The following is a 6,623-nucleotide window of genomic DNA, read 5'->3' as shown; positions in this document are numbered from 1 at the left end:
TGCTTAGTTGCCGGCTGGGGTTGTACCACCACATGTATATAGAAAACAATATTTCCAAAATGGATTGAGGAACATCTTAGATGCAAATTTTTTCTGTATTATTTTGTGCAAGCAGCCGTTGTGCTTCCATTTTCTGCATAAGTGCTCAATTACTGCATGTTTACAACTAAACCAATATAAAAACTTATAAATATCAGAGCAGTAACAGTATGAATTTTATTTTCAAAAATACTAAAGATATTTTATCACATTGAACATAATGACAGCTTCACACCTCGTCTAAAAAATGGATGAGCTTGCATGCACTTAGAGCTACTTCAAAATTTTAAAGGTATAGCTGTAGAAGGTGAAAAAGAAAATGTGAATTCATAGGAAATTTAGACAATGGCTCCAGAAAAATACTCTCTACCCTGCCCAAATCTCAGAAATAGTCACTAGGCCAGGGTTTCTCTTAAAATTTTAAAAGATAAATTAAAGAGTCTAAACTGGACACGATAATTGGTCTCAGATGGAAAATATGACACAGAAACTAGCACTAGTAAAAAAATGGAGATAATTACTTTAACATTTCGAGCATATAGCTTGAAAATTTAAACATAGTGGATAAACCCATATTGACTTTTGAATTTAATTATATCCAATACTTATAGGTAAATCCTGAGTTTCTTACTTAGGCAAATTCCTACTGCAAGGACAGGAACTTAGCCAGAACAGGGACATGCTCACAGATGAACTGATTTCTTCCTCTTTTGTGTGACAACAATGCATCTATGTAAAGGAAGTAATTTTCAGTTCATGGAGTTCTTTCCCAATGTTTCATCAGGACAGAAGTCTTAGGATGTTTCTCCCCTCTCTCCTCTTCCTTGCCATCCCTTTCCACTAAAAACCTCTAGGAAAATATCACAATAAAGTAAATGTAAACCAGTATTTTTTATGACATCTACAAATCAAAAATTCAATGAAAAAAAAGTTCTTTGGGGTCAGATCTTATAAGCCTTCAGTAGCATCAAGACTATATCGTGCAAGTCAAGTTCAGGCAGCCCAATACCTCCCAGCGCCAATCTAGGCCACATCTGTACTAGCAAATGTAACAGGCCAAGGCCTGTTCCCTGGATCTGACATCAAGTGATATGATGTAAGCTGTAAAAGCAAGGCAATATTTTCATATCCTGTTTTGAGAGAGAGGAAATTGAGCAGCTGATGAATAGAAATGCATTAGGTCAACTCGTTTTCCTTTCTTAATATAGCTATTCAGTTACCATGTATCATAGAATCAATGAATCATAGTATCATAGAATCATAGAATGGTTTGGGTTGGAAGGGACCTTTAAAGATCATCTAGTTCCAACCCCCCTGCTGTGGGCAGGGACACCTTCCACTAGACCAGGTTGCTCAAAGCCCCATCCAACCCTGCCTTGAACACTTCCAGGCAAGGGGCATCCACAACTTCTCTGGGCAGCCTGTTCCACTGTCTCCCCACCCTCATAGTGAAGAATTTCTTCCTTATACCTAATCTAAATTTCTTGTAGGCCCCCTTCAGGTACTGGAAGGCCACAACAAGGTCTTTCCAAAGCCTTCTCTTCTCCAGGTTGAACAACCCCAACTCTCTCAGCCTTTCTTCATAGGAGAGGTGTTCCATCCCCCTGATCATTTTCGTGGCCCTCCTCTGGACCCCCTCCAGCAGGTCCATGTCTTTCCTGTGCTGAGGACTCCAGAGCTGGACGCAGTACTCCAGGTGGGGGTCTCATGAGAGGAGAGGGGCAGGATCACCTCCCTCAGCCTGCTGGCCATGCTTCTTTTGATGCAGCCCAGGATACGGTTGGCTTTCTGAGCTGCAAGTGCACATTGTTGGCTCATCTTCAGCTTTTCATCCACCAGTACCCCCAAGTCCTTCTCCTCAGGGCTGCTCTCAATCCATTCTCCACCCAGCCTGTATTTGTGCTTGGGATTGCCCCGACCCATGTGCAGGACCTTGCACTTGGCCTTGTTGAACTTCATGAGATTCGCACAGGCCCACCTCTGGATGGGGACCCTTCCCTCCAGAGTATCAACCACACCACTCAGCTTGGTGTCATCCAGAAACTTGCTGAGGGCGCAGTTAATCCCACTGTCCATGTCCCCGACAAAGATGTTAAATAATACTGGTCCCAATACAGTCCCCTGAGGGACACCACTCATCACTGGTGTATTTTCCAATTCTACCAGATCCTCTCTGAGCTGTGAGTAGAACAACTGCAAATGGAATGGAAAATAATGAATGTAATAAGCCTACACAGTAGTATTGCTATGTTTTGGGTCTTATTTTCTATTTTTTTCCCAGTATTTTCCTAATAACACTGTATTTGCTTTTGAACGCTGCCAAGCATTAAGCTAGTATTTTCATACAGCTATCATAACTCCAAGTTATCTTTCCTGAGTAGTAGCTAGTCAAGGTATCAACACCTAAGATCTTAATTTAGGAATATCACATTTTGCTTTTTTATATTGGATTTTATTAATCATTTTATTACACTGTGATTCACTATCTTCTGCATTTTCTGCAATATTTGTTAACCAGTTCTCCTCTTGATATGTCTCTTTAAAACTTACTAATATCAGCAAACTATCACCTCACTATTTTCTCTTGTTTCCAGATCATCTGTGAATATATTCAACAGCTGCAGTGGCGACCTCCATTTCCAGTGCGGAACGGTAGCTCAGGACCTCCCTGTACTGGGAAAACTAACCATTTATTACTGCCCTGGTTTTCTATATTTAACCATGTTAGAATTTTCCCTCTTAATTCATGTGAGTTATTTCTGTAACAGTGCTTGGTGAGGACTTGACAAAGGAAATCCATGTAGTCTGTGATCCTTTTTGCTAACAGAACTCTTTTAGGATGTCATCTTATTTCTGACTTAAGTCCTTTCTTGGTCTTTCTAACATCTGTTCATAAGTAATATGTGTATTATGTCAATATGTCATGTAAAAACATTTTACCCTATGGTTCTCCCCTGTATCTTCTTTTTAACAAGAAACAACATTTCCTCATGCTCATGTTGTCTTCTTTTTGACATTAAATAGTATGGTAGCAGACTGGGGGTCAGGGAACTTGCTATGACTGCAAAGATGCTGGATCTAAGTACTTTATAAAGAGCTTTTTAGTAAAAAATTTTGGGTGCTGCTCAGGAGCAAGCCACAAGTTGCATCTCTTCCTACATGCTCCCTGACTAGTTGCTCTACAGAGCAGCCAGTCATGTTGTCTAAAAATTTAGTCTCATGTTGTGACATGTGTCCTTTCAACAGGAGCCTAGCCAAACCTTCTCTGTTATTCTTCTGTTTCTTGGCCTTTTGGTTTGATGATTGCTCTGAGCAGGTCACAAAAATCATTGTCATCCTAGATGGATATTACTAGATGTTTCCTATTTAGAATAGAAATTTCAACCAGCCAGCAGGGTTTCAATGTTGCCTGAGACACTGAGCTTATTTGTTTGATTTCACTGTTTCCTTAAGATACAGTATCAATTACATTACAGTCTATGCTGTATTTCTCATATAATTTGTTTTCTTATTACTGTGTCTCTCTAATTATCTTCCTCCCATTGAGTTTTTTGCATGTTTATAGATCGATATGCTAGTTTAAAACAAGGCATTCCAGTTTTTCTTCTTACTATTTCTTAGCTTTTTATAATTTCTACACAAAATATTTATTTTTCAGTGCCCTGTTTAACTGGGAATTCATTTATTGAGATTGTCCCTTATTATTTACTAGGAAGGAAGGAAGGAAGGGCGGGGGGGAGAGAGAGACCTATCTATCCTGGAAATACTACTTCTCTTCCAGAAGATTTTTACAATTCCTGAAGAAACTAAAAGCCTCCTCCCTTCTCTAGTGTTTATCCTGAAAGTCTCAGCAATTAGGCTTTCCCTTTCCCTTCCTTCCTTCTCAACACTGTGAGGGCTGCCAGCCTAGAGTTGGGATTGCTCTGCAGTGTCTCTAAAGATACTGTGGAAAAAACTCTGTGTCTCCCTGGAGGACCCAGCTCTGGACCCCACAATCTGCCCAGGGGATTTTCTTAGTGGGGGTTTCTGTAATGTGACAGGGGAAAACCAGAAAAAGCTAGTATAGCCTTAGACCATGAAAGTTTGATGACACAGAATAATCCTGGGGAGAAGAGCAAGTTTCTCAGTCCTTTAAGTAAGCCTGTGCCACACATGCAGAGGGACTTCTTTGTGACACATGAAGAGAGTCGAATGTGCTACCAAGACAGACGGCTTCTGCAAAATGGGTCTCCCCAAAGTGCATACAGTTAAAAGGTGGAAAAACCCAGAGTAGTCCCCTAATGTAAGTGAGAAACTGAAGGTTGGGTACTGCATGGTAAACACCAGTGAAATAAGGTGTTTTCAAACAGAGGGTCTGGGTGGAATTTTAACTACAAATATTTTTGCAGTTCTGAAGGAGAAACACTTTCCAATTTAGCAAAGGATCTGAAAGAAGGGAACAACTGTGGCAAAACAGAGTGTGAACACAGTACATTCTGCCAAAAGAGAAATCCTTGAGGGAAAAGGAGGATGAAGGTGAACTCTCAGAGTTTTTATTGGATTAGTTCCAGTGTAGTGCTGCATGTTGAAATGAACAGTAGCGAGGCTTGAAACAATTTCTGGTCAGGAATCTGGATTTGTTTTCTCAGTTCCACAATGCTACAAGCTACATACAGCTTTTATGTCATGTTCGTTAGCTGCACCTCACTAACGAACCATTTGAGTTCTATAAAATTAAAAACTCAAGTGACTTCATTATTTTTAAACTCTTTTAAGCTCAACTCTCTTTGACCAACTATGTAAAAACTCTTCACTATTTTATTCACTCACTGGAGACAGGAACCCTCAACAAGTTAACAAAAGTTAAAACTTCCTTGATTTATCACATTGCAGCAACTGAATCAGAACAAAATGTCAACAAATGGAAATGAAAGAGAAAAACAGAGACTCAGCTGTGGAGAAGGTTAGGAGACGTGTTGCTCCTCCCATTTTCTATCCAACACCTGTTGGAGGGTCCCAGACCTGGTGACAGACTGAGAAACCCAGGTCCTTCTTTGGAATTGTCACCATTTTCTCATCCCTGTCATGATGCCAGGTACCTGCAAACCACTGCAAAACAGAGTTAGCCTCAATGTAAGCCAGAACTAGAAATCCAGTTCAGCATTTTAAAACAATGAGGAAGCCTTGCCAGATGTCTTTAGCTCTAAACTTCATTTCTTTGTCAAGAGGAAAATCCAAGTCCAAAGATTTGTATGAGGAAAATAAAAAATAGTGCTGATCAGTGTGACAGCAGAGGTATATTTCCTTCAGTAAAACCAATTTAAAAGTTGTAGCAGCTCACACAAGTATAAAATAGCAGCTGGTAAAAAAATAATTATAATGAGGGGCATGCTAATTGAATAGCTATATTAAGAAAGGAAAACCATGAGTCGACCTAAAGCATTTCTATTCATCAGCTGCTCAATTTCCTCTGTCTCTCAAAACAGGATATGAAAATATTCTCTTGCTTTTACAGCTTACATCACATAACAAATTGGAATATTTGAAAAATATCTTTTATGTGGAATCTCAGTTTCTTTATCAAATTTCTAACTTAGTTATGATATCTCTTTTTTCATTAAAAAAAATGGAAAACTAAGACTGATGAGTCTCTGCCTATTAAAGAGCTACCACAAAGGTTACAAAGATGAAGAAGCTTTGTAGGATATGAATGAAAGCCTTCAAAGAAGGCTCCTTAGCTATAACTACAGTACTATTTTTCAAACAAGTACCCCAGCTTAAGCTCAGGACCCTATGGCTCTACCACTGCTACCTGTTCAGTTACCTCATGAGGCCCCTCCTGAGTAAGGAAAATTTAAACCACAGCTCAGCATCTTAATGCAAGCTTAAAAAACCTAAAGCCCGATCCAGCACACAGTACCCCAAATACAGTTCTTCTTCAGCACTGAGTGCTGTGAATCCAACCTACAGTTAATCTAAGAACCCGTAACACACATAGAAAAATATGGATTATAGGGTTCAGTGCAGTTAAAATGCTCTAAGGCAGTGTGTGGTAATCTCCAAGGAGATCTGCTTAAAGAAAAATGTTGGGAATGTGCTACTTCTGCTCCTTTATGAGAGATACAGAAAGCCCATAATGTTTCTTTTTATAAAAAATGCAAAGGATGGTGTTTGTAGAGGGGTTAATTATACTTGGACAAATATTTAGCTGTAATATGGAAAGCAGCTTAGCAAGCTCTTTGGGATCTCCTCGAAAGTAGGACAATTTCCAGGCAGAACTTTTTCGTCTTTATTTCATCTTACAGAGCAGTTAGTGTGTTCCAGGAAAGGAAGCCATCTCCTGACACCTCTGATAGGGGACAAACATTGCACACAGCAGGAAAACAGTGAATTCATTGGTAGAAAAAGAATATGCTAATACAGGTGTATGCCCATGATTGGTGTAAGTGCACTGCTGAATCTTCTGGAGAATAATATTGCAATTATAGAACAAGTGGGACTGAAAACCCTAGTTGCTGCTGTGTAAGTTTCCATCCAAACTGCCTAATTTCGGTCATTAACAACTTTCAGGAGCTATCATCCTTTTTCCAGGTAGACTGTTCCAC

This window comes from Aptenodytes forsteri, unplaced genomic scaffold (genome assembly GCF_000699145.1).
Source record: "Aptenodytes forsteri isolate BGI_AS27 unplaced genomic scaffold, ASM69914v1 Scaffold155, whole genome shotgun sequence".
NCBI lineage: Eukaryota > Metazoa > Chordata > Aves > Sphenisciformes > Spheniscidae > Aptenodytes > Aptenodytes forsteri.
This window is presented reverse-complemented; position numbering follows the sequence as displayed.